This window comes from Narcine bancroftii, chromosome 7, assembly GCF_036971445.1.
Source record: "Narcine bancroftii isolate sNarBan1 chromosome 7, sNarBan1.hap1, whole genome shotgun sequence".
Lineage (NCBI taxonomy): Eukaryota > Metazoa > Chordata > Chondrichthyes > Torpediniformes > Narcinidae > Narcine > Narcine bancroftii.
Window position 1 is genome coordinate 209,205,282 of NC_091475.1, and position 25,972 is coordinate 209,231,253.

Consider the following 25,972-nt stretch of genomic DNA (forward strand, 5'->3'; position numbering starts at 1 on the left):
ATTGGACGGGGAACCCTGGCCACTGATCAGCAGATACATCTGCCCAACGTTTTTAGTTTTTACAACCATAAATTCCAATTTTTGGAATCTGCTTGTAAAAAACATCTGCAATTCATGGCCTCATGTGACCCTGATTGAGAGCCTAAACAGGTACTACACCTTGCCCAAGGGGGACCTGTAGACTATCAGACAAAAGGAGCACCTTACACCTCCTTTTGCTGAGCAATTGCATAGCACCGACACTGATGTACTCTTATATATAACAATAAACTCTCCTCTCATGTCGTCATCTCAATAATGTTTCACTGAAGAAATTGATTGGACATCATTTTACATTGTGCAGTCACTTAAACTGTGAGCGCAATCCACAATTTATTTCATTACTTCCCCTCTGTTTTTTGTTTAAAGATATCAATTTGGATCGTGCAGCATGGCAATGGAAAACTGGAGAAATTTGAATCTCGATAAATTTCCAGGAAGTGGTTGATGGGATCACGATATAAAGAGGCAGGTATCAAATGAGCACAGCACTGCCATCAGGTGTCGTATTTCATGTAAAATATCACATGGAGGTATGATTGGCATTCAGATCTGCTCTGAAAGAACAAAAGAAATTTCTCTGCTTTCTAGACGGTCAGCCCACCTTTCCAAAAGTCTCAGATTGAACACAGAGCAGGCAAGGTCCTTTGGCTCAACTTGTCCAGACTGACTGGTCCCATCCATGTACCTGTACAGCACAGGGAAAGGGTCTTCAGCCCACCATGTCTGTACCGAACATGCCAAGTCAAATTTATTGGCATCTTACTGTACAAGTACAATCCATTCTCCGGTCGGTCCTCGGACATAACTCATATACAGTCAAACAATACATATGCAGGACAAGAATTTCATTAATACAAATAAATAAATATTGTACATACTGTTTGAGTGTCTCGGATGGTTAGTGTGAGCTGTTCCTTTGGCTGTTCAGCATCCTCACAGCCTGTGGGAAGAAGCTGGTCCTCGGCCTGGTAGTACTGGCTCTGATCCCCCAGTATCTTTTCCCAGCAGAAGTAGCTCAAAGGATGGAAGAGGTCTCAATGATTTTGCATGCCTCTTCAGACATCGATCCTGGTAGACCCATCCATAGAGGGGGGTGGGATGGGGCGGGGGGTGGGGGGGGAAAGGGAGACTCCTGTGATCCTCTCTGCCACTTATGGCCCTATGGATTTGTCCTCTGACCCATTTCTCTGCATCCACCATACCACACTGTGATGCAACTGGTCAGGACTCTCTCGACAGAGCTCCTAATGAAGGGAGACATAATGGTGGCCGAGTTAAAATAAAACTCTGCAGCTTGCACGATTCATTTCACACCCATCCCTGCATGTTCATGTGTCTGTCTAGAAGCCTCTTAACACTACTAGTTGTATCTGCTTCCACTACTACCCGAGGAGCCCTTTCCAGGCACTCTATGTAAAATAACTTGCCCTGGAACATCTCCCTTAAACTTTCCACTGTCTCCCTAAATCTACGTCCTCTCTCTCGTGCAGCTATTCTCAACAGGGGCTATATGTTCCCCACCCCTGGGGCTACAGCACATTTAAGAGGGGAGGGGGCCTGATACGCTCTATCAATAACTCCAAAGAGAGTGAGTGAGAAACGATAGGCTTTAATACACTGGCCTGATTCCATGTGCTCGAATGAAGGACGGGGGAGGAAGGTCGACCTTTAGGGCCAGGTCACAAGGGGAGGAGTTACTAGGGAGTGAGTTATCAATGGTTGGGCCAGCTACCCATGCCCAGTCATACATACATATCACCACATTCACCCCTTCTTTCAAAACAAAATCCCCGCCGGGTTAAAATTCAAATGGCTCAGCTGGTCGGGTGGTCTCCTCTGCCTCTGTGACCTGAGCAGTTCCGCCAGTGGTGTACTGGTCGGTTCCATTGCCAGTCATGTGTCCTGAGGCAGGAGAGGGAGGGCAGTCTCTGGAGGAGGTGGGGCTTATTTGTATGTGGGGGCAGTTGTGGTGGTCAGAGCAGCTGGAAGGGGGTCCAGGGTGTGTCGCTAACTTGCACCAGGTCCTTGAGGGGGGGTGATAGGGGTGTAGGTAGGATATGGGTTGAATGGGGTAGGGAGTGGGTAGGGATCTGCAGGATGCGCCAGGTCCTGGACATGGCCATCAGGGTACGCCACGTAGGCATACTGAGGGTTGACGCTTCATCTCTTCAACCAACGGATCGGTCTTATGTCCTCTTGTGTGTTTCCGCAGCAGTACAGGTCCCAGAGATGAGAGCCAGGGAGGCAGTGTGGTTCCGGTCACCAACTTCCTTGGGAAGGAAAACATGCGTTCATGTGGAGTCATGTTGGTAGCAGTGCATAGGAGGGATTGGATGGCATGGAGTGCTTCCGGCAGGACTTCCTGCCAATGGGACACTGCCAGGCCTTTTGACAAGGGCCAGGAGGACCACCTCCCACACGATAGCATTTTCTCTCTCTACCTGGCCATTTCCCCTAGGGTTGTAGCTTGTGATCCTACTAATGGCAATGCCTCTAGCCAACAGGTACTGCCACAGCTCGTCGCTTATGAAAGAGGACCCCCGATCACCGTGAATATAGTTTGGGTACCCAAAGAGGGTGAATATACTGCAGAGTGCCTTGATGGCAGTGTCTGAGGTCATGTCGGGACAGGGGATAGCAAAAGGGAACCTGAAATACTCGTCAATGACATTGAGGAAATAGACGTTCCTATTGGACGAGAGCAGGGGCCCCTTGAAATTGATACCGAGTTGTTCAAAGGGGTGCGTGGCTTTGATGAGGTGCAGCTTGTTAGGCCGGAAGAACTGTGGTTTACATTCCGTGCAGACTCAACAGTGTCTGGTCAGAGACCTAACATCCTCAATAGAGTATGGGAGGGTCTGAGCTTTTATGAAGTGGAACAGTCTCAGGAGGGGAGTGGAGGTGACTGAGATGCGCACTGGCGCACGTCCCTTGGAATAGGGCATCTGGGGGGGGGGGGGGGGGGGGTCATTGAGTTTGCCCAGCCAGTATAGGATATCGTAGTTATAGGTGGAGAGCTTGAATGTCCACCTCAGGATTTTGTCGTTCTTGATTTCACCCCACAATTTGGCGTTGAACATAAAGGACATGGCTTGCTGGCCCGTGAGCAGGTTAAATCTTTTCCCGGCCAGATAATGACGCCAATGGCGTGCTACCTCAATGATCGCCTATGCCTCCTTCTCGACAGAGGAGTGCCGTGTCTCAGGGCCGTGAAGGGTGCATGAAAAAAATGTCTCTGGCCTGCCCGTTGAGTTAAGAGTGGTAGCCAGCACAAAGCTGGAGGCATCACTTTCCACCTGGAATGGGGTGGATTCACCCACGGCATGCATTGTGGCTTTGGCAATGTCTCCTTTGATCTGGGTGAATACAGCCTGAGCTTCTGCCGATAAGGTGAAGGTTGTAGATCTTACCACGGGTAGACTTTATCGGCATAGTTGGGCACCCATTGGGCATAGTAGGAAAAGAACTCCGGGCATCTTTTTAGTGCCTTGAGGTTGTGCGGGATCGGGAGCTCCATGAGGGGACGCATGCGATCAGGATCGGGGGCAATGACATCATGTGCCATGATGCATCCGAGGAGGGGCAGGTGAGTTGTGCTAACACACACTTGTCCTTATTGTAAGTCAAATTGAGGGACTTAGTGGTGTGGAGAAATTTCACAAGGTTCGCATCATGGTCCTACAGGTTGTGGCCGCAGATGGTGACATTGTCTAGGTAGGGGACGTGGCTATCAGTTTAAGTTTGTCTACCATCTGATCCATTTCTCTTTGGAACACAGATGCCATTAATGACTCTGAAGAGTACCCAGAGGAAGTGGAAGAGCCTGCCATCCACTTCGAATGTGGTATTCTAATGGTCTCCTGGGCGAAGGGAGAGTTGGTGATACCCTGACTTCAGGTCAATGGTGGAGATCACCCTATACTGGGCGATCTTATTGACCATGTCGGAGATCCGGTGGAAGGAGTAAGTGTCCAGCTGCGTGAAGCGGTTAATCATCTGGCTGTAGTCGATCATCATACAAGGTTTACTCCCGTCCCTGAACACCATGACATGGGCTCTCCATGTGCTGAAACTGTGGCCTATTATCCCCTCTGCCAGGAGTCGCTGCACCTCAGGCTTTATAAATGCCCTGTCTTTAGCGCTATAGCGTCTGCTCTTTGTTACAATGGGCTTGCAGTCTGGGGTCAGGTTCTCAAATAATGATGGAGGGGGTATGCAGAAGATAGAGAGACTGCAGGTGGGGGCTGGCTGCTGGTGGGGGGGGGGTCCGTAAGTTGGGGGCTGTATTCCGTTATGGGCAGCTGTGATCCTCCAAACGCCATCATCACACTCCTGAACTGGCTTTGGAAGTCTAGACCCATGAGGATCGGCTTGCAGAGCCCCCCCCCCCCCACCCCCACCGTCAATGACGCAATACAATACCTGCAGATCTTAGCAGATTGGTTCTTTGTGGCCATTGAGATCGTGTCGCTCGTTGGTCTAACAGAGAGAGTTTGTTGGCAGTGTCTGGATGGATGAAGCTCTCTGTGCTCCCACTGTCAAACAGGCAGTTAGTTCTTTTCCCGTTTACCTCAATCTCCATCATCAAGTGAACGATCGCGTGAGGGCTGCCTTGGTTCAGTATGATGGATGCCAGAACTGGTTCATCATCGCTGTTGAAGGGGTGGCCCGATCAGTAAGATGGCGGCCTCCATGTTAACCACATGGTCATACTGGGCGAGGAAGAGGAAGAAAGCAGAAGTGACGTCGTCCAGGAGGAGGCAGAAGGCAGAAGTGACATCATCCAGGAAGGTGGAAGTGATGTCCGGTAAGGTGGCAACTCCCAGGTTGCAAACACGGTCGAGCCGTTCAGGACCAGCAATGATGTCATGGTCAATGGCCCCTCAGGGGTGCGCACGGCACTGCTTGATCAGGAGGGTTTGGACTTACAAACTCGCTGATAATGACATCTCTTCCCACACCCCGAGCAGGTGGCATCCTTTGCCGTGCAGAGATGTCGGGGGTGCTTCAGCTGGCCACAGAAGTAGCACTACAGGTACTCGATTACAGGTACTCCTTGCACAGAGGCAGTCTGTGACACCAAATCCCAAAATGGCGGCACCCACAGCCCGCACGTGGAGGACATGTTTTTACCAGCATTGCGTTGGGCTGCATCGAGTGTCTTAGCAAGCTGGAGTGCTCTCTTCAGACGCAGCCTGTCCTCCTCAAGCAGTCGCTGACAAACAGGCATCCCAAATCAACTCCTCCACACACAGGTCTGCAGAGACCAGGGTCGAAATATTGCCCCTGCAAACTCTCCCCAGGTCGTGCAAGGCTTGAAATAATTTGTCCATGGACTCTCCGGGCAGCTGTTTCTTTGAGGCCAGGAGGTGTCGTGAGTAAACTTTGTTCATTTGGGGTCAGTAGAGGTTGCGGAGTTCAGTCATTGCAGCTAGGTAGGTCGCGCAGGTTCTGATCGCCTGGTACGATTGGCGGCTGACTCTCACTCGCAGGACCTTGAGCCTCTTTTCATTTGAGTCCACAAGGTCCATTGACTTCCAGAAAGTTCGAGAAGCGCTCAATCCGCTGCTCGTACTGTTCAGCAGCTCCAGGCGTCTGTGGATTGATGTCTAGCTTGTTGGATCACAGCAGTTTGTCCATTCCATGTGGGAATCAAAGTGTATTAAATTGATACGCTCTATCAATAACTCCAAAGAGAGTGAGTGAGAAACGTTAGGCTTTAATACACTTTAGATTGGAGCTGGCCCGATTCCATGTGCTCAAATGAAGGACGGGGGAGGAAGATCGACCTTTAGGGCCGGGTCACAAGGGGAGGAGTTACTAGGGAGTGACTCATCAGCTACCCATGCACAGGGCCATGGACCAGAAATTGTACTTTTTTTAATGTGGTCCGTAGGAGAGAAATACGGAAGAAACCAACTAAACTTGGCTGCTTGACAAGGAAGAGGGCTCATAAATATTGTGCAGAGTCCTAAGAGGGAAAGAGGCAAAAAAAGGTTGAGAATGGCTGCTCGAGTGTGTGAAATTCTACTCTGGAGAAAAGATTTTGTCCACCCTGTCAATGCCTCTTACAACTTTATAAACATCTATCAGGTTTCACCTCAAATCCAGAGAAAACAACCCAACCTCTCCCCATAGCTCATACCCTCTCATCCAGGCAGCATCCTGGTAAACATCAGAATCAGAATTTATTGTTGACAACAAATCATGTAATTCATTGTTTTGCGCCACCTTACATAAATAAATAAAAGTACTCTGCAAAAAGTCTAAGCAAGGCAGTGTCTGGTTTACTGATCATTCAGGAAATTGACGGCAGTGGGTAAGAAGCAGTCCTTGTGCAATTGAGTGCTCGTCTTCAGGCTCCTGTACCTTTTCCCCTGATGGTAGCAGAGTGAAGAGGGTGGTGGGGTTCTTTGAGGATAGAGGTTTTTTTTTAAGACACCTCATCTAGTCGTCCTCGATGGAGTGGTCTGGTGCCTGTGATGTTGCAGGCCGAGTTAACAACCCTCTGGAGTATTTTATTGTCCTGAGTGTTTTACCCTTCTGTACCCTTTCCAAAGCCTCCACGTCCTTGCTGCAATAAATAGCTGACAATTTTCATATTGCTGCTGTGGGTTTATGTTGTTCAGATTTTAGCAGCGATTAGTGACAGAGCTCCTGCTATTTGATATAAAAGAATGTATTATATTTCCCTGTGATGTAAAAGAGGTCATTTGGCCCATCAGATCTCTGCTAGCCACAGAGTTACATTGGACAATGAATATTTTGCTCCCTGAACAGTTTTGGGTGTATTTTGTAGATTTAAAAGTGCTGATCACAAACCACAGCAGCAGACCAGTGAGGGACTCAGTGGCTGAGGGACCCACACAGGCTGCAGGTGACTTAGGGTGACAGGAGACTGCTGGAGACTGCTGCAATGGGAACCATGTAACAGAACTGAGATTCAAGAGGGCATTGAGGGAAAGAAGGGCTCCCAAAGGGCCTCAGGTGCTGAAGTCTTCCTGATCGCGTCAGAGGTTGGATCTGAAACTCAGGTTGCTGATGGATCCACGAACACTCAGTGTCTCTGAAGGGACTTTCTTTTGCTTCTCTTTCTCTCATACTGTTAGGGGAGAAAAGCAATACTAATGGTGATTCTTTGCCTCACGGCAATTTCACACAATATTACAGGTTCTGCAATATTACATGACAATAAAGGAATCGTGTGTGTGTGTGTAGGTGTGTGTGTGTTTGTTGTCATGCACATTAAGTACAATGTACAGATGCGGGAAAGCAGGGAATCGAGAAGACCAAAAGGGGCTCTGAAATATCCCTAGTTTTTTATACATATAGATAGCAAGAGAGAGGACTACTCAGTCAGGAGGGAATTGATGTCTGGAACCAAAGGAATTGGGCAAGGTACCCAGTGAGTTATCGGTATTCACTGAGGAGAAGGAGACCGTGAGAGCAGTATGGGGTTTATTAATACTAGGGCCTATGGATATCGAGGAGAAGTTTAGCACAACACTATTCCAGCACCAGTGATGCAGGTTCGAATCCCGTGCTATCTGTGAGGAGTCTGTACTTTCACCCTGTATTTACATGGATTTCCTCCAGGTGTTCAGGTGTCCTCCCACCCTTCAAAAATGTATGGGGTGTGATAGTACAGATTCTATCACCAATGTGTATAGGTACAGAGGGTCGTGTAGGATGACTGGGATTGGCTGAGAGTGTAGCCACACCTACTGGCAGGTCTTCAAGGATTGCTCCGAGCCAGACCAGGTCATTCTGGACTGGTCGACCTACTTGTGATAGGCTCCAGTCTTTTAGTTAATAAAAGCCTTGGTTTGGATCAACAAGTCTTTGGTTCTTTCGACACGCACTACACGGGGGTTGTACGTTAATTGGTGTATTTTGGCGGGAAGGGCTCATGAGCCTGTTACCCTGCCATGAACCCAAACTTATTAAAATTCCCAGGGCCTGATGGGATCGATCCGAAGTTATTAGGAGAGGAGACTGGTGAGGCCAGGCCTGAGAGCCTCGTGCTCCCGGGCACGCAAACCCTCCAAACCTTCGTAATCACACGGGGCAGGAGGGACGAGGACAAGAGGGCCCAACTCCAGGGCGTCCGCTTAAGAACAGAGAGGAATTTCCTTCGCCAGAGGGCGGTGAATCTGTGGAATGTGTTGCCACGGGCAATAAAGCATCTCACAAACCAGACTGAGTTTTCGAGGAGGTGGGGGCGGCGGTGATGATGGATGAGGAGAAGGGAGCTGATGCCCACATGGCATTCAGTCAGGCATTTGTTGATGAACCAGGTGATGGGGAGGAGGCGGGGCAGTGGGGCGAAGTGGGACAATGGACCAGCTCCTGAATGAATGGCGGGGTAGACTCGATGGGCTGAAGGGCCCATTTCCGCTCCTGGACTGAAAAATGCATTCTCAAACCCCCCCCCCCCCCCCAGCTGAAAATACACACAAACCGCACGGTTTGTCAGCGCATCGTCAACACGCCCCAGAAGCTGCCCGGAGCGCGGCGTCCCTCGGGTCCAGGGGCGGGACCCCGGGCGATCCCACCCCTCCTCAATCCTTCGGCGAGAACGAGGAAGTGGGAGAAGAGCGGCTCGCAGACCCCACCTCGGCATTGAAAGCGGAGCGAGAAGTGACTCCCGGCCAGGGAAGGCGGAGAGGGGGCAGCTTGTGTTCCCGGGACCCCCCCATCGCCCTGCAGCCCTGCCGAGTCCGTCTCTCCGTTAACCAGGGGCATCGAGTGAAGATTTACAAAGAAACTCGGAAAAGGGGTCTCGCCCCCCACTCCTGGACTTCCTTCAAGCGGAAGGAATCCCGGACCGAGCGTAAAACGAAGCGGCTGCGAGTAGGAAGAGGACGAACTGGCAGGGCGGTGGGGTGACTGGAGCGTGTTGGGGAGCCCCTAACTATCACCCCATTCCATCGGGACAGATCGTGTGCTTCCCGAAGACGCTGAAGGCCGGCCCGCCGTGAGAGGGGGGCATTTCAGCCAGGAGGTGAGCTCCATCGGCACAGGGCTGTCTTTCTCATGAGTGCTCCTGGGCAGCGAGGAGTGGGGGGGGGGGGGAAGGTGCGGACGGACATGCCAGCGAAGGGTGGGTTACGCAGGGCAGGGGCACTGCTTCCATTCAGCGACCGGGTGCCTGAGGGTGCGTGAAGCCGGGTCAGAGGGAGGGTGGGAAAGGGGGGGCTTTCTTGTGGCAGAGAAACTGTGCCTACTTCCTGCTGGGAAGCCTTGTCGAGCAGAGGTGTTAAGTTTGCTTGTAGATTTTGGAATGTTCTCAGCAATCAATCCTGGCAGTGATGTTAACCTCCTTTCTGTTCCTCTTCTCCCTCCCCATTCACCCCCTTTCCCTGTCTCCCTTTCCCCACTGACAAATTTTCTGCTTCCCCTTTCCCCTGCCGACCCCCCCCCTTTCTGCTCCCCCTTCCCTCTTCGTCGACCTGCTTTCTGATCCCGACCCCCGTTCCCCCCCCGCCGACCCGCTTTCTGCTCCCCCTTTCTCCCCGCCGACCCGCTTTCTTCTCCCTCTTTCCCCCCACCAGCCCTCTTTTCTGCTCCTCCATTTCCCCCCGCCGACCCGCTTTCTGCTCCCCCTTTCTCCCCGCCGACCCGCTTTCTGCTCCCCCTTTCTCCCCGCCGACCCGCTTTCTTCTCCCTCTTTCCCCCCACCAGCCCTCTTTCTGCTCCTCCATTTCCCCCCGCCGACCCGCTTTCTGCTCCCCCTTTCTCCCCGCCGACCCGCTTTCTGCTCCCCCTTTCTCCCCGCCAACCCGCTTTCTGCTCGCCCTTTCCCCCCCCCCCCCCCGCGGGCCCTCTTTCTGCTCCCCCTTTCCCCCCGCCGGCCCGCTTTCTGCTCCTCCTTCCCCCCTAATTATTGTGTGATACACAAACAGTCTGGAGAAACTCAGCAGGTCATATTGCATCTTTCAGATGTTAAGGGTAACCAATGTTTCGGGCCTGGACCTTCTGTCGGATTTACATTGTGGAATAGGGTGAAAGAGATCAGCACAACGTTGTGGGCTGAAGGGCCTGCACTGCAATATTCTATGTTTGCTCCCTCTGAGTTGCTACATTTTCCTACCATCCCAGGTAGCCTTAGGGCAATGTGAGCTTAGATGCTGCCAATCTGAGCAAGTGCTGTGTTTGAGGCTAGGGATGCCAAGATGAGTTGAAGCAAGCTCTTGCTTACAAAAAGAGCTGGTCATTTGTGGGAAGTATAGGTGGGAGCAATCAACTTCATGTCTTCACCCTAGCGATCAGTGGAAATTCTGCCTGTGTCTCGCAGGAAAAAGAATCTCGGTGTTGTATGTACTCTGGGAACAAATTTGAAGCTGACCTGTCTCGGATGTTTTTGACGTCTCGTCATGGAACAAGTTTAAACCCAGGTGGTCCTTGTCTGTCAGTGAAATGTGGGGCTTTGGAAGGCAGGTCATGGCTCTTCCTTGCTCCTTCCAGAATCAGGGTTGTAGAGTCTTGCAGCGCGGAAGCAGGCCCTGTGGCCAAACTTGCCCGTGTTGACTAAATTTTCCACCCAAGCTCATTGGATTTGCCTGGATTCAGCCCATATCCCTCGAAACCTTTTCTATCCATTTATCTTCTTGATGACGCCACACCCCAAACCCTCATCCATGATTTCACCCACCTCTGGACTCTTGTTCTTCCCTCAGTGTTACTCACTCCACTATTGATGGGTCTTCCCTTCAGTTTGACCCCAGATTGGCCCCCCCTCACTCTCTCTGCCTTTCTCTCCTCCTTTGAGATGTTCCCCAACACTTAACCCAAGCTTTCCCTTGAGGGGAAGTCATAAAGCACCTTCGTATATATAAGTTGCTGCAGGAATTCAATGCAGGGGTTAAGTTTGTCTTTGGAGCAGCCTGTGGCCTCGAACCTCTGACAGCTCTCAAAGACCCAGGTTGGTGCTTCCCAATCATCTTCCTTTGGAGCTAACGTCAAACCTTGTATTGCATCTTGACACTTTGCAGCCAGGCGGCATTAATTTAGTCGTACAGCAACCGACCCTCACAAGTCACGAGCCTTGGCCACCCAATTAACCTACAACCCCCAGTATGTTTTGAAGGGTGAGGGGGAAACCGGAGCTCCTGGATGAAACCCATGCAGACACGGGGAGAACTCCTTAAAGACAGCGCCAAATTCGAACCCCAGTCTCAATTACTGGTGCTACAACAGCATTGCACTAACTGCTACACTAAATGTATCCATCGACTTCTCCATTTTCTGCTAACCCTCTCCCCTTCTCTTTCTCTTTTCCCTACCCCTCTATCTTCTATCCTCCAGCTTCCCTCTCCATTCAGAAAGCTATCCCCTCTCCCCATCACTTCTTAACTTTTTTTCTCTTCCACCTTTTCTGGTATATCTACCTATGGCCACTCACCTGTGACCCTGTCCCCCTGCCTCCCTCCTGATTTTTTTTTTCTCATTCCTTTGGGAAGAGTTCAGGACCGAAGCATTGCTTACCCTTTACTTCCCATGGATACTGTCAAGTTTCTCCAGCATGTTTGTATATTGAAATTGTTATGGGCCCAGAGGACCCCAAAACCCAGCAGCAATAGATATTCACCAAGACAAATGGTTACTTAAACAAAAGTTACTTTTAATTATCTTTAAACATAAAAACAGGGTCAAACTAACTTATTACTATTAACTTAATCCCCTTCAAATTCTAAGCTCACGTATATGTAATGTGTATATCAGTTTAGAAAAGTTCTTTGATTCACAGTCCAATCTCATTTCTCATTCTTACAAGTTCACTGGTTGCAGGCTATTCTTATACTGTGCACAGAATTTAACATTTATGAATCTTCATCAGACTTTGGTGCTTGAAAGGTAAATGGTTACTGCTCAGGAAGGTTCTTGTTGGTTTTCAGAGAGAGATTTGTGCTCGTTGGACACAAACTGATCTCTTCCGATCAGCCACTTCAGTGTCTTGCTGAAGAAACTTGCCCCATCAGGGTTTTTCAGATAATAACCTCTTTCTTTCAGGTCACCACAGAGTTCCTTTTTGTTTCACTTACTTCAATTGAAACATTAGGCAGCCAGTCCTCTCCTCTTGTATGAACCACAAGGGCTTTGGCCAGGCTGAACTAAGAACTCACGACCCATCTTCAAAACCCGTCATAACCCGTCCCAGCTGCTGCTGCTGGACTGTAGAACTGAACTCTCTCTTTCTCTCTCTCAGAGAAAACCACCTGACCCTCTTAGAACAGCAAACTGCATTCAGACAGACTGCAGCACCGGACCCAATCTTCTGAATCTGTCCATCTGTTGCTTTTCAAAACAATAATCCATTACTCCACAGCAGGTCCATTTAACACCTACTTGTGAAGCCCGTATAGGCCTTCTTTAAAGTTTTTGCAAAGGGGCCTGGACTGTCTGGCTTGAGCAGAGTTCCAGCATTTTAAAAGAGATCTGTTTTGGAGTGTTTGCATCTTTTTGTGACCTACACTTAAAAAGCTTGCCACAATTTATCTCCTTTAAAACCTATACAATATAAAATTTAACCTAATCTGTCACAAAATCATCTTCCTTATTCTGTGGTTGGTTGCTGCCCTGCCTTGTTTGGGCTCTGAGCCTCGCTTCCTATCGAGGAATTGTTTGCACTATAATAATCTGAGAGGTAAAAACACAGTAACTGCTGAAGGAACTTGCAACGTCTATAGGAGATAAAGATGTATCACCAATGTTTCGTTCCTGAGCCCTTCCTCAAGCGTTCAGGACCAAAACGTAGGTAATATTTATCTTCACCTTCTATGGATGCTGCGAGACCCCCTGAGTTCCTCCAGCATTTCTGTGTTATTAATGCAATCACAGCATCTGCAGACTGGCGTGTTCACAATAATTTGAGAGGGTTTCTGACATTGAATAGCCGCAACCTTAGAACTGAAAGAAAGACCATCCAGGAAACAATTAAAATTTTCAGTATCAATGTCAAGGCTGGTATTTATTGCCCTTGAGAAGGAAGGAGTAAGTCACCTTCTAGCACCGCTGTAACCCTCACATCAGGGAACAGGACCATCCATCTGGCCTGTCGAGCCCGCTGAATCACGGCTGATCTGACCATTGAATCACCTCTGCCTACGTGCCAGTTTCCCCTCATCCTTAATTCCCCTACACAGCAAAAACCTGTCTGTGTCTTAAATATTTAATGAGGCAGCCTCTGCTGCTCCCTTTGCCAGGGAATTCCACAAATTCATTGCTCTCTGGGAGAAACTGTTCCTGCCCATCTCCATCCTAAACCTACTTCCTTCAAATCTTGAGACGATGTCCTCCATTTCTCGTCTCGCGTACCAGTGGAATCAGCTTTTCTGTTTCCATCTTGTCTGTTCCCTTCATAATTTTGCATGTTTCTGAGCTTCCCCCCCCCTCATTCTTCTGAGTTCCAGGTGACTCAATCTTTCCCCGCAAACTAACCTCATCTTCCTGAACCATCCCAATAAACTTCCACATCACCTCTAATGCCAGTCTCAAGTAAGGAGAGCAGAACTGCACAGAGTGTGGCCTCACCATAGTGTTCTTGCATTTTAAATGAGATCTGCTTTGTGAAGTATTCATGTTTGTTTGTGACCTACAGTACTCCTACTATCTATCTCCTCCAAAAACATATCTATATGCACCCACCAACCGGGCGGCACTAACTAACTTCTCCAGTTTCTGTTAACCCCCTTCCCTGAGTTTTTCTCTTTCCATATCCTGTGTGGTTTCCTCCAGCTTCCCACTGCCCACTATTTTTCTCTTCTAACCTTCTACTGATATCCACCTATGACCTCTTACCTGCTGGCCTGAGCTCCTACCCCAACCCTACACCATTTTATTCAGGTGCCTGTCTGCTATTTGCTCACACCTTGATGATGAGCTTAGGCCCTAAATGTTGGTAATGCTTCCTATCGACACTGCGGGACTTGATGAGGACCTCCAGAACTTTTCTGTTCTCCACTACAAGCACAATGTCTGCACCGTTTCCTATTTAACTGTTGAGTATAGCGGGCCAAGTGGGCACATCGTGTGGTATTCTGAACTGTCGCCGGTGTGGCTCACCAGTGGATGTGTGGAGCTGTGGGCCGGGTCACTCTGTACTCGCCTGAGCAATGGACCGCGTACACGTGGTGCTGCGTGATGAGTAGCGGCACACTGGACTTCTATGCCTCTTTGTAGAGGGCACGGGGCTCCCACCGTGTTTACTTTAAACACGCCAGCCCTGCAGATTGGCGGAAAGCACATGGAGACATCAATTTCCCTCCGTCCCGCCCCAAGTCCTGTTGAGCTCGGACCGGGAGGGATAGGAAAGGAGGAGCAAACTGAAATAAACAGTCTTTGCTGACTAACCTTGTTTATATGCGTTCATTTAGTAGCTCAACCGGAATAGTCGCTACATGACCATGTTTTAACATTTAAAAAAAAATGTTGGCACACAGCACAGTAACAAGCCCTTTCAGCTCACGAGCCCGTGCCACCCACCGGTACGTTTTTGAAAGGTGGGAGAAAATCTGAGCCCCCAGGGGAAAACCCAGGCAGACTCAGGGAGTATGTACAAACAGCATAGGATTTGATTCCGGGACACTGGCATGGTAACAGCATTGCACTTAACTGCTGCACTAACCTTGTTGGAGAAGCTGGTTCAATGCCCATGCATTCGGCCTATCTAGATTCCTCTGAACCTTGCCTATCATTAACCTGTCCAAATGATTTTTGAAGATTAAAGTTGTTCAAGCTTATTATCATCTGACTGTACATATACAACCTGACATGTACAACACATTTCTCTGGAATAAGCAAGACACAACATGTAATAATTACATATTTATAAAAATATAATTTAAAATAAATAAATATGCATCCATTCTGAATATCAACGCACTTCTGAATGACATTTTGGAAAGTTTTTATTTGGTTAAGAGTCAAAGGCACAGAGACGATACCATAGAGCAACACATCAACAGGCTCGACAGTGCACAATGTCCACCCTGAATGTGATGAACCTACTTGACCTGCATTTGTATTGTTTGTTGATATGTTTGTGTTTATGTCTGTTTGTGTATCTGTGTGTTTTGCACTGAGGACTGGAGATCGTTGTTCCATTGTGTTGTACATTTAGATGACAATAAACTCAACTATGTCCAAATTAAACTAAAATTCTGCTGCCTGCACGTGATCCATGACCCTCTATTCCCTGCATTTTCATGTCTGTCCATAACAGGTTTTCAAACTTTCTCTTTCCACTCACATCCCACTTTATGTAATCCCTATGCCATCAGTGCTCTGTGATCAGTAAGGGATTGCTTAAGGTGGGATGTGGGTGAAAAGAGAAAGTTTGAAAACCACTGTTTTAATTGTCCCTCATGGACTCGTTATGTGCAGGGTTTCAGAACTCCAAAGGAAATGGGCCAATGACAATTTTTCTCAAGCAAAATATTTTGGTAACAATTGGGTCTAGAACAGTGGTTCTCAACCTTCCCTTCCCATTCACACCCCATCTTAAGCAATCCCTTACTAATCACAGAGCATCGATGTCATAAGAATGACTTAAAGTGGGATGTGAGTGGAAAGAGAAAGGTTGAGAACCATTGGTCTAAAAGCCTTACAAAATAGACCATAAATCTTAGGAGCAGAGTTAGTCCATTGGGCCTGTCGAGTCTGCTCTGACATCCAAGTCATGACTGTATTCTTCCTTTCAACCCCCATTCTCTTGCCTTCTCCCTGTAACCTTTAACACCCTGGCTAATCAAGAACCTGTCAACTGCCGCCTTAAATCCACCTGAGGACTTGGCCAAGACTACCGTCTGTGGTAATGAATTTCACAAATTCACCACCCTCTGGCTGAAGACCATTCTCCTCCTCTCCTTTCCAAATTGGAGTCCGTTCATTCGGAGGCTGTGCCCTCTGCTCCCAGACTCTCCCTGCACTTCCATCTACTCCTACTGTTGTGTCTGATCCACTACCATCCCTGGCAAATACACCAAAATTATTTTTGCTGCAGCCAGACAGAGGTACACACGATGCACCAACAACACCAGTACAAATGAAATTGCCATGATATGCTAAGACAGAAAAAACGATTAAAAGGAAAGATAAATATTTGCAGTTACCTAAGTGTAAGAAATACAACTGAGGTTTCAATCGTGCTGGCAGGTTTTTTGATGGCCCTGGTGTAGATCAGGATTTGGATAGTACAGGGAGGTTCAAGAGCCTGATGGCTGCTGGAAAGCTGAAGCTATTGCTTATACACAGCGAGTGCTGGGTGTCTGAAATACATTGCCAGGACTGGTGGTGAATGCTGGGACAATAGAGAGATCTAAAAGACTCTTAGATGGGTACATGGATGCAAGAAAAGTAGAGGGTTTTGGGGGTGGCAGGGGGGAGAGGGAAGGATTAGATCAGTGGTTCTCAAACTTTTTCTTTCCACTCACACACCACTTTAAGTAATCCCTATGCCATTGGTGCTCTGTGGTGAGTAAGGGGTTGCTTCAGGTGGGATGTGGGTGGAAAGAAAAAGTTTGAAAACCACTTTTAATCATATCTCATGGACTCGTTATGTGCAGGGTTTCAGAACTCCAAAGGAAATGGGCCAATGACCATTTTTATCAACCAAAATATTTCAGTAACTATTGGGTCCAGGGCAGTGATTCTTAACCTTCCCTTCCCACCCACATATCACCTTAAGCAATCCCTTACTCATCACAGAGCACCAATGGTATCTTTTCTTTTCTTTTCTTTTGGATTGGCTTCGCGGACGAAGATTTATGGAGGGGGTAAAAGTCCACGTCAGCTGCAGGCTCGTTTGTGGCTGACAAGTCCGATGCGGGACAGGCAGACACGGTTGCAGCGGCTGCAGGGGAAAAATGGTTGGTTGGGGTTGGGTTTTTCCTCCTTTGCCTTTTGTCAGTGAGGTGGGCTCTGCGGTCTTTAGGACGTGGACCTGTCCTCGGGCCTGCGCAAAGGAGCTTTTAGGTGGAGTGCAGTGCGCGCAGTTCTGGCCCCACCCTTTACACCCATGGTTCGTGTGCCGTGGCCAAGCGAGCTGGGACGTGGCAGCGAGGTCCTTGGGTCGTAGGTTTTATATCGGAGTGGCCTTCTCCAATACCAATGGTATAGGGAATACTTAAAGTGGGACGTGAATGGAAAGAAAAAGGTTGAGAACCTCTGGATTAGATTGTCGACTAGATTTACATAGATTGGCACAACATTGTGCCAGTTCCGTGCTGTACTGCTCTCTGTTCGTTTTACAGGACCACACCATTCTGCCCCCCTTTCCCCTGCCCTACTCCTGCTCCCTGTAATTACATGTATTCAGCAGTTTTGTCTGCCCAGTTAATCCAACTCACCTTTGACATCTGGTGCATCTATGTAAGTGGTGATGCTGGAGTGACCTTGAGCTGCCTGCTCCCTCAAACTGTGCTGAGCTGTTGGTTTCTGAATGGAGCTGACAATTACACCAGGGAACCACTGTGAGTTTGAATCTCCACCTTTGCTAGCCCTTTGGCATTAGACTAGAGTTTCTGGGACCCTGCTCTGATGTTTAGTTGTTTGTACCCAGGATCTGGGTGTCTTGGCTGAGGCTGGTCATTATTACCCATTGGTCTTGAGAAGACGGTGGTGACCCCTCTGCTGAGGATGCTCCCTCAGTGTGGTCGAGACACAGTGGCCCAACGGGTAGAGACCCGGTTTCATTCCTGACGTTGGTCGCTGACCGTTTGGCGTTTTCACAGTCCCATGTAACCGTATGGGTTTCCCCAGGGTGTCTTAGTGACATGGTGGGGGGGGTAGATTAATTGCTTTGAGAATTGCCCCCAAGCAAGCACTTGAATCTGGAAAAGGGGTGGGGGGGGGGGGAGTGGATAAGATTGTGCAGAGAACTGGTTGGAAGGAAAATCATTGACCTTTTTTGCTCTGTGCAGCAGTATAGAGGCCTGAAGTGGACCTTTCTACAGTGCAGAGGGAGAGTGCCAGGAGTTTGAGCTAGTGATGGTCAAGGCTAAGCCATACATTTCCAACTCAGGACGGTGTGTGACTCGGAGGGGAATCCGCAGGTGGTGGTGTTTCCCCTGCGTTCACTACCTTCCTCTTTCCTGGCGTCCACGGATTTTGGAGGTAGTGTCGTAGTCACCTGGGTCTGTTTGGTGAGAGGTTCCTGCCACTGGCACCGTCAGCGAGGGAGGCATGCAGTCAATGGGCTGCTTTGTCCTGGTAAAACTCGAGGTCCTTCAGAGCAGCACACACAGAGGTTGGCAAAGATTGGAGGAAATGAGACAGAAGCAGGGAGGTCCTGTGGGCACTGGGTGACCTGCCGAGTTTCTCCAGCTCTTCCAGTTTCATCCACTGACCGGTGAGACTTCAACCAGGGAGCGAACATAGCTTCAAGATTCGGGGGAGTAGATTTAGGATGGATTTGCAGAGAAACTGCTTCTCCAAGAGAGTAGTGAATCTGTGGAATTCTCTGTCCAAGGAAGTAGTAGAGACCGCCTCATTAAATAGATTTAAGGAGATTTTTGAATAGCAGGGGAATTAGGGGATCAGGTGGAGTTGAGTCCAGGCCTAGATCAGCCATGATCTTATCTCTGCCATTGAATATGATCATAGCTGATCTGCCCCAGGCTTCATCTCCCCTTCTGTGCCAGTTCCCATTACCCTCAATTCCAAGATCTTTCCAAAAAAAAATCCTCTCTGACTGCTGCTCCACCCACTGGAGTAGAGATCTTGAGAGATTCAGCACCCTCTATCAGATGTTCCCACATATCTTCATTTTAAATGACCACCCCCCCAATCTTGTAAATGAGTCGACTCATTTGTGACTCACCCTCAAGTGGAAACATTTCTACAACTACTCTCTTGTACCTCCTGGGATCTTGGAAGTTTCACCCCATATTCTTCAAAACTCTGAACAATGTCAGTCCAATTTCTATGAAGAAGACACACCACTGCTCCTGCTTTCTAAGGAGTTGGAGGAGATTCATGTTGTTGAACACCCTTTCAAACTTTGACAGGTCTATTGCGGAAGTTTGGAGACTTGAGTGCCCAGGAACGCAGAAGGCTGTAGAAAGTGGCACAACTTTCCAAGTCCATCACAGGCACCCACCTCCCATCCATTGAAGACACTTGCGTGAGATGCTGCCTCAAGAAGGAAGTAACATTATAAAGAATCCCCATCACCCTGGACCCAACATCACTGTTACCTTCAGGCAGAAGGTACAGAAGCCTGAAGTCCAGCACCTCGAGGTTCAAGACCGTTTAATTCCATTTTCTGTCTCCTCAAGGTTCCTTTTATTATCATGTAAAAATAACAAAATATATAATTTTCATGATACAGGTCAACTTTTGCCTGCCGTAAACAGGCTCACCATGAGCATTACCTTGAGCCCCCTACAATAAGAGGAAGCGAAGCAAAAGAGAGTCCCTTCAGAGACGCTGATATCCATGGATTCACTTCCAGCGCTTATGCGGTCTCCTGTTCTATCTGTTGGCAACCAAGCACCAAATCCAAGCCTCTATATATCTTTCCGCACCTGAGGCCCTTCAGGAGCACTTCTTGCCGTCAGCACACTTAAACCTCAGAATCTTGAACCTCCCACCCAACTCCAGGACCACCAAGCATCTCTCTGAATTACTGAGTCAGAATATTTATGCATTTTGACCCACTGTGAATATTTACTATTTCTAATTTTTTTCCTCATCTTGCATTAATGTCTTTTTCTCGTGTGGTATGTATTTTGTGCAGCATGTAAGACTTAGATCACATCTGTACATCATACTCTGGTATATGACAATAGGGCGACACGGTTGACATAGCAGTTAGCACAACGCTGTTACAAAGCCAGCAATTGGGACCAGGTTTTGACTCCTGCACTGTCTGTAAGGAGTTTGCACGTTCTCCCCGTGTCTGCATGGGTTTTCCCTGAGGGCTCCGGTTTCCTCCAAAACATACCGGGTGTTGTAGGACAATTGGGTGGCACGGGCTCATGGGCCAAAAGGGCTCGTTAAGATTCTTTCTCTTTAAAAAAAACCTCATTCATTTACTCTACATCCTGCCAGAGTTTGACCTTCACACTTGTCTGGATTAAATTCCATCTGCCACAGCTCTGCCCAATTTATAAGCTGGTCTACATCCTGATGGATCTTTAAGCAATCTTTTTCATTATCCATGAAGATTGCTATCCACCTTGGGGAAGGCGATCAGGTGAAGTCGGTTATAGGGAGAATTGGAAGAAGGAGAGGATGATGGATTTGGGAAGAGCAGGCTGGCAGAGGATAAACCCAAGGAGCTAAAAGGACCGAGCACCAAAGACTGTGTGCAGAGACCTTGAGGGGGGGGGGGGTCCTTTATAAAATATCTCTGGAAAGCCACCAACTTATCAAAGGAGCTCTCACCCCAGTCATGGCAGCACAGTTGGCATAGCGGTTAGTGCAACGCTGTTATAGCACCAGTGATCAGGACCGTAGTTCAAATCCCATGCTGTCTGTAAGGAGTTTGTACATTCTCCCTGTGTCTGCAAGGGATTTCCTCCCATCCTTCAAAACTTATCGATGGTTGCAGGTTAATTGAGCGGCACAGGCTCGTGGGCCGGAAGGGCCTGTTACCGCGCTGTCTGTATTAGCATCTTTTCCACTGCCACATTGTCCCGGGAATTAACGGGGAATTCACCGATTAAGGGTCCAGTGGAAAAAGAAAACAGGCAGCACACCGACGTCAATTAACGCCATGTCACACCGGGGATTGACGGCCTCCACCCCAACTCGTATTCCTGGTGTCAGCTGACAAATAAACCAATGGAAAAAGGACACCAGAAAGTCGCCCATTTCCGGTTGAAGGTAGAGTGGAAAAGCAGTCAGTGTCCCAGTGGAAACAGCACAAACTGCTTCCTATCCCGGGACCCTCCACGGCCAATTAACTGGGATGCCAGTGGAAAAAGGGTTTATGTATGTTCTTGTTTCTCTCCCTCCTCCCCCACCATTCTGTCTGACAAGATGGATGAGATTGAAACACAGGCTTCCAGATTCAAGCACAATTTCTCTCGCTGTATAAGCCTCTTAAATCAAGATTCTGTTTGTTGTCGTGTACACATGATGCACAAAAATCTTTCTTTGCCCGGCAAAGGCAGACCGAGTAACCCAACACCGTTATTAAATGAAGCACAGTTAGCGGATGCTGATACAACACTAGCGACTCGTTCAAATCTGGCGTTGTCCATTAGGAGTTTGAATGTTCTCCTCGTGTCTGCGTGGGTTTGCTGCGGGTGCTCCGATTTCCACCCTCTGTTCAAAAATGTCCTTTGCCATGGATAGAAGTGAGCCCTAAAATCCATCAGGGCTAAACATGATATGGAGATTATAAACATTCATTTTCAGACAGTTGTCAGGAAGGGAATGAAGCCTTAAGATGTATGAGCAAAATTAGGCCATTCAACCCATCGAGGCTGCCCCGCCAATCATATCACGGCTGATGTATTTTGCCTCTCAACCTCATTCTCCAGCCTTCTTCCTGTAACCTTTGAAACCCTTACTAACCAAGAAGCTATCAACGTCCGCCTCTTTTTAAAATATATATGTGTGTGTATATAATGAGTTGGTGTCCACGGCCTCACAGATCCCACAGATGTACCAGGCTCTGGCTGGGTTCATGATTTCACCAGGGGATGAGGAAAGGAGGGATGGGCCATGAGATAGGTGCTGATCTTGAGACAGGAGTGGATGTCCTATTTAGAATATAGCATGGTAAAATAGTAGAGATAGGTGATTCAACCCATTGTTCTGACCAGCCATTCAAACCAGAGTGAAGCTGGAGTGACTCAGCATCCACAGGCTATGGGTGAGGGTAAACCTGACCCAGTTATATAAAATTAATATTGCTTACTGTCTTGCTATCCAGACAAGTTAACTCAGAATTAAATCCAGCAGGTAATGCAAAAATAAAACAAATGTATACAGTACGGCGTTCCAGCGAGTCACGGAGTATGGCGTTCCAGTGAATGGCAGAGTGCGGCATGTAGGGAAAAGTACAGTTAAACAATACAGGGACGCCCTCTTTTACCAGTGAGAGGTCGATTTAAGAGTGTGATATCAGCAGGAAAAAAACTCCTTGAATCTGGAGGTTGGTGTTTTCAAATGCCGGCAGTCTCTGCCCTATGTGAGGGCGGAGGGGAGAAGAGAGGGTGACCAGGGTGGGTCCTTTGGTATGTTGGTAGATCTCCCAAAGCAGCAGGAGGACTAGAACGAGGTCAAGGGAGATGGGGTGTGTGTTTGATGGCCAAAACTGCGTTCGCAACCCTCTGCACTTTCTTAGGGTCTAGGGAAGAGCAGTTTCCAAAGGAATTATTTCCCCCAAAACAGGCCTATCCAAAACCAGAAGCCAGATTTAAGGTTGGGGGTGTTAGAGGGGATCTGAGGAAATTTCTTTCCAAACCCGGAATATTTTTGGAAACTCAAATGTGGTGGCTGAAACTCATTTAAAAAGTATCCATCGGGACGAGCATTAGAATCTCCAAAGCAGAGAAGACCTCTGGCCTAACACTGGTAAATGGTATTTGTACAGGCTCAATTTCAACATGCAAGAAAAATTTGGATGGTCACTTGAATGGGAGGGGTAGGGAGGGATGTGTTCTGGATGAGATCAATTGGATTGGGCTGAAGAATAGTTCAGCATGGGCTTCTTGGACCAAAGGGCCTGTTTCTGTGCTGTAGTGTTCAATGGTTCCACAGACAATTACTTGAGGACCAGCATGGAAATGATGGGCCAAAGGGCCTGGTTATTGATGATACACAAAAGTGCTGGAGAAATTCAGCATCCATAGGTGGCAAAGATGTATAATCAATGTTTCAATCCTGAGCTCTTTTTGAAGGTATGAGCAAAAAGCTGGCGGGCGCTTGTATTAAAAGGCTGGGGGAGGAGGGAAGAAAGGGTGGCGGGCGGAAAGGAGCCATAGGTAGACAGGAAAAGGAAGGCAGCAGAGAAAAGCTGAGAACTGATCGGGGGAGCGGAGTGGGTCTTTGAATGGAAAGCTGGAGAAAAGGGAACAGAGGATAGGGAAAGAGAGAGATGGGGTGAAGACTAATGGATCGAGGGAGGGGATAGGTTTCTAATTGTTGATCAGGGGAAGTGGTTAGCGTAGGGGTTAGTGCAGCACCTATAAAGTGCCAGCGATTGGGTCCGGGCTTGGGTTCAAATCCTGCGCTGTCTGTCAGGAGTTTGTACATTCTCCCCGTCTCCGTGTGGGTTTCTTCTGGGGGCTCCGGTTTCCTCCCACCCTTCAAAAACATATCGGGGTGTAGGTTTATAGGGTGTAAATTGGGTGGCACAGACTTGTAGGCCTGAATTGGCCTGTTACTGTGCTGCATGTCTAAATTTAAAAACCTACAAATAGACACATATATGCATTTCCCCTGATTAGCATGCTTAATGCCTCCTTGTTTTGCATAATAATTGGAGCATTACAACTTAATTGAAGATCATAATTGTAGAGTGTTAAAATGTGAGGGAAAGATTATTTCTAATTGCTGGGGTGTAGAGAAGGATTTGATGGAATATATTTATAGGCTTATAATTCCTATCTCATCAGTTTTTTTATTCTTTCCGCTTTGCAGGAATTGTGAAAATGAGTGATTCAATGAGGCTAAAAATTCCACTATTCCCATCCCTCTCTTGCTGTGAATATTGGGACTCTGACATCATGTGGCTTATTTAGTGCATTTGCAGATCTGCTGATTCTTCCTGAATAATAGGGGAGAACATCCTGTTTCAGAAGGATGCTCGTACACATACACACAATGCTCATTGTGTGTTGCTGTGCTGAGTGTCCACTGAAGGCCACAGTAGGCAGCTGGTGTTGCCTGGACACTGAGAGGGCAATTGTCCCAGGTAACGCACACCTCCCTATTCTTGTCGTCCTGGGAACTGTGGGGGATTACTGCTCTATAACACGGAAATGGATCAGCAGATGGCACGGAGTTTGGAGTTGTGGTGGACAGTGAGGAAGGCTTTCAATGCATGCAGGGGTATCTGGGCCAGCTGGAAAGATGGGCTGCAAAATGGGAGGAGGAATTGAATGAGGACAGGTGTGAGGTGTTGCATTTTGGATGTACAAACCAAAGTGGAGCATGCACAGTAAATGGTAAGGCACTGAAGAGTGAGGTAGAATGGAGGGATCTGGGAATATCGATACATAATTCCCTTAAACTGGCGTCACAGGTAGATAAGGGTCATAAAGAGAGCTTTTGGCACATTAGCTCACGGTAAATAAAATTTGGACAGGTAGATGTATGGTGGGATATGGACTGTGTATAGGTCAGTGGGACTAGGCAGAAAAATAGTTCAACACAGGCTAAAAGGGCCGAGGGGCTTTTTTTCTGTGCTATAATGTTCTATGGTGGTTTACTTCTTTCCACACTCATGCCTTTTGATAAGGGAAGCCAGAGGGAGTTTCAATAGCATGGAGTCATCCAGCAAGTAAGAGGTCTTTTGTCCCAGCTCATCTATGTCTCCATGTTGGCTTGTCCCATTTAGCTTGCATTTGATCCCTATCCTTCCAAGCCCTTCCTAACTGCGTCTGTCCAAATGTCCAATTGTACCCACTTCCATGGCTTCTGCTGGCACCTTGCTCTGGATCTAGACCACCTTCTGTAGAAAAGGTTAACTTGCAGATTCCTGTTCCTGCTCTCCTTAAATCTCTTTCTATAACTTCCGCTGCCCCGGAAAAGCAGCCAACATATTAAAAGGCTGGTCCCAGCCCCACCACTCTCTCTTCACCCCTCCCCCCTCCTCCAGTCAGGAAGAGGATTCACAAGGGTGAGATCACACTACCAGGTTATCCGAACTGACCTCCAAACAGTAAAATGATATTACCTTCGCTCTGTACCAACTGATCTCACTCTGTAACCCTGCACCTCTGTTACTGTGCCTTACTGTACAATGCATGGGATGTCTACTGGTATGCTTTGCAAAACAACCTCCATCATTGCATCTTGCTTGGTACGTATCAATAAACTTGAACTTGGGACATTGGTTCTAGAATGACTGTGAGCATTCACTTTTATCAATGCCTCTCATGTTCTTCTCTACCTCACACAGGACCTTCAGCCCATCAAGTCTATGCTGACCATTAAGCACCACATACTCTAAGTTAGGCCATCAATTGTTCATCTACCCTAATCCCATTCTCAACAATTCCCACCAAAATGTTTCTCCCATTCCTTTACACACTCGGGACAATTTGCAGCATCCAATTATTCTACCAACCTGCTTGTCTTTGGAGGAAACTGGTGCACTTGGGAGAAACCCAGGGAGAGTGTGCACACTCCAAGCAAACAGCGCCCGAGGTCAGGATTGAGCCCGCTGCGCCACTTGGAACTCTTTTAAATTTAGGTCTGGTCTTTTTTAACAGGGATAGGGCGTCTGTCTTCAGCAGAAGAAAGATCAGCAGCTAGAAGTGAGAGAAATGAGTTTATTGTCATACACATTGTACCATGTACATTATGCACTGAAATTCCTACACACTGCAGCCAGATACTTGTTTAAAAAAATCTGCAATAGTAATCCTTAAATTAAAAGGAGACAATAAATGCAAAAAGTAGACCGATTATAAATAATCAGTTATCATAATGCAAGAAAAAGAAAGTGGTGCGACAATAGTCCAGGTGCCGCCATTTTTGTGGCATGATCAGTGTTGAAGAATCTGATCAGTGTATCAAGTGAAATTTGTTCAAATTGCTTTTCGGCAATAGCTAGAAAATCTATTGCTATAACTTGTAAGTCGGATATTGACTTGGGACTGAAGAGAGCATGCAGAAGTTCGGAGCTGTATTCCACTTGAGAAAATTGGTTATAATTTAAGAGATAAATACATAATATTTTGGAAAATATGGTGCCAATATTTACAAAGTGTGGGTATTAATATTTAAATGAAGCTTGAACACTCCC

At 47.8% G+C, this 25,972-nt stretch overlaps 1 protein-coding gene across 14 annotated transcripts in view; it reads left to right on the forward strand.

Annotated features, from left to right (window-relative positions):
• Positions 1 to 25,972, forward strand: part of gdpd5b (glycerophosphodiester phosphodiesterase domain containing 5b) — a 312,299-nt gene that overhangs the window by 56,738 nt on the left and 229,589 nt on the right. For 11 of the 14 annotated variants that reach the window (XM_069892130.1, XM_069892129.1, XM_069892143.1 and 8 more), the window contains 2 exons: positions 409 to 507; positions 3,821 to 4,005. The exons of 1 other annotated variant lie outside the window; for it this stretch is intronic. The gene's annotated coding sequence lies outside the window, so the exon portion shown is untranslated. Of the gene's footprint in view, positions 1 to 408; positions 508 to 3,820; positions 4,006 to 8,523; positions 9,047 to 25,972 lie in introns of those variants that run through there. 2 more of the 14 variants (XM_069892135.1, XM_069892140.1) reach the window with 2 other exon arrangements.